Source organism: Siniperca chuatsi, linkage group LG24 (assembly GCF_020085105.1).
Source record: "Siniperca chuatsi isolate FFG_IHB_CAS linkage group LG24, ASM2008510v1, whole genome shotgun sequence".
In the NCBI taxonomy this organism is placed as follows: Eukaryota; Metazoa; Chordata; class Actinopteri; order Centrarchiformes; family Sinipercidae; genus Siniperca; species Siniperca chuatsi.
Window position 1 is genome coordinate 15,937,797 of NC_058065.1, and position 2,891 is coordinate 15,940,687.

A 2,891-nucleotide genomic window follows, 5' to 3' on the forward strand; every position below is an offset into this window, starting at 1 on the left:
ACACAGTGCCTCCAATAAACACTGTGGAACACAGTTAACATGAAGCACAACTTCATCCACGACAACCACCTCTGACCCCCTGGGAACCTGCTGGCTCAATCTGCTGTTATGGATAATTCATCCTCTCCTCACAGAACACTGGAACATGTGATTGATTGATTTCAGAGTTGTTTAAGTCAAATAGCAACAGATTCAGTTTAAAGTCATGGCACATGTAGTGTAAAGTCATGACAGGTCAAAGGTCACCTTTGTTTTCTGGGAACAGTCTCCTTTCACACAGAAAATGTATGCAAAAACATTGGATTGATTGTCCACAGAGCTGAAACATGTTTGTGTGTCTCTATCATGAGATAAAACTGTAGGTAAGTACACTTTTGAGGTAATCAAATTTCTATTTTCTGCTATTTTATACCTCTACTCCTGGACATTTTTCGAGTGAAAGGAGAAGAGAAGAACTACTTTATTAATCCCCATGGGGAAATTGAAATTCACAAATCACTCCGTTGTTATTTTGAATATATATAAAATATAAATATAAAATATGGTACTCTACACCACTACATTCATCTGACAGCTATAATTGCTAGTTACTTTACAGATTCAGATTTTACATACAAAACATACAGTATGATCATCTCAGAAAATATGTTACATTGTTAAGGTTGAAGTACCTAACAGTATATAAAGTAGTTAAAATTAGGTCTTCATCGACCAGCTACAGCATTACAATTTTGCTTAATCAGTAATAATAAACCAATAGTATATATAATAACACTCTAAAAGGAACCATTCTGCATAAGTCATTTTACATTTGATACATTTTGCTGCTAATACTTCTATATGTTTACTCAATTCATTTTGAATGCAAGAATATCATTAGATTGCGGTATTGCAACTATTAAGGATCAGGCTGGTGATATTCTACATTTTCATTATTGTCAACAAATCCCATGCGCAGACTCAAACCAACAATGAATGTATTCTACTAACAAGTACTGTGTGTGTATCCAAAGCCTGATATATCTTATTCCTCTGTGCCATAGAGCGCCATTGTTGTCCAAACACTGTTAAAACACATCAATGAGCCACACTGTTGTATTGGGTTCCATACCATGAACACACACACTGTATATTTTTACTCAATCCCACATACATCGTCCTGCTGCCCCAAATACTCACTATAGGACCAAATGTGGATCCTCCTGAGACCAAACCAGAGCTAAAAGAGAATGAATATTGGACTTGCATCCATCAGGTGGACACAAACACCACTCTTAAATGAATGATAATGTTGCTCTGTGTCTGCTGATGTGCAAATGGGCAACTATTTGCTAACAGGTTAGCCTTATAAACTTATAAGCTGATAATATCTCCATGTTTCTGCTCCTTATGCTCAAAATCAGTGAATGCAGCTTTAGGTAAAGGACTAACTATACTTCTTTCACCACTAGATCTATGTTTCCCATTTGAAATTTCAGATTCTGAATCAATTTTGGATCATTTCCCACTATGGTGCAGTGTTTTGTTCCTGATGGTGGCAATGAAGTGTTCTGAAATGTTAAAACTCATATTTCACATCTAACTAGAATTTTCTTCATAGCTTTAGTACCCATGAGATCACCATAGTATCATTGGATTAACCAGGACACACCTGTGTGTCTGTGTTGAGGAACACTGAGGTTATCTTTTAAAGAAATGCAGATGCAAAGGGACTTCACCCACCTTTACACTTGAAACAAGTAACCTCCTATGGACACAGCCTGTCATCAGAGAAGACATGCTTATCATTCTGTAGTAGACAAACAGGTGGAATTCTTTCCCTTTTGTCCTGGTTTTGAGAGGCAGCACAGAAGATGTCAATCATGAACAGTTACCACTACTTTGGTTGGCTGAGTCTCCAGTTTCCTTCACATTGTTGAATGTGGAAATGCATGGTAATGAGCTTATGTTCACACACGAACACACATGCACACACACTCAGAAGAAATCAATTAAAAGCATACAGCTCTGCTTTCTACAGAGATAAAGATACAATTCGTTCCCACCTTTTGGTTAATTCGTGTGCTTGGAGACTCCAAATTTATAACAGACAGCCTGTGTTACGGGCTAGAGGTGTGGAGTTTCAAAAATGTGAGTACGGAATGTCTATTGACAAGATGCTGTAGAGCTGCATTATGGGAAATGTAGGATCCAGTGTTTTGGGACTAAAAGTCAGAATATCTCTACCTCTGCTGCACAGATTTTGACCTTTCCGTTTTTTAATCTGTCTCTTGTGAGTTCCTCAATGTTATGGAAATGCAATAATAAATCACTGGCGTATCCCTTTATTCAACATAAACCTAACCAGTGCTAATCAGTCTGTACTTCTGCTGGTGGCGAGGACTGTTACTGTTAACATGTAGTGAGCAACAGCTCAGAAATTCCAGCTGATTTAGTCTTTCTGGTTCAGCACACAGTAATGAATCGCCCACACATGACACTAAGAGGTATGAAAAAGCCAGCAAGCATAAGACAACGAATTACGCCCAACATTTTACAGCTCATTATCACTGCTAAGCAGATCAACAGAACATGTCCATCTTGAGCCATAAGAGTCAACAAGTTAACAGGTTTGGGGCAACAAGTCATAATAAAACAGTATGAAAAACATGGTATCTGTAAGTTATCTCATTGCACTTTTCCTATAGAGCAGGACAAGACTGTACTCTTTATAATATTATTTACAGAGACCCAACAAATCCCACCATGAAAAAAAGCAAAAAAAGTTAATAAAAGTTAATAAAAAAAAGAAAGCTCTATTTGTTGGCAGGATTCCGTGAAATTTACTGAGTTCCCTGCTCCCAGGAGAATAAATCCTTTAGATTTGAATGACTGAGCTCTCCTGTGGTGAT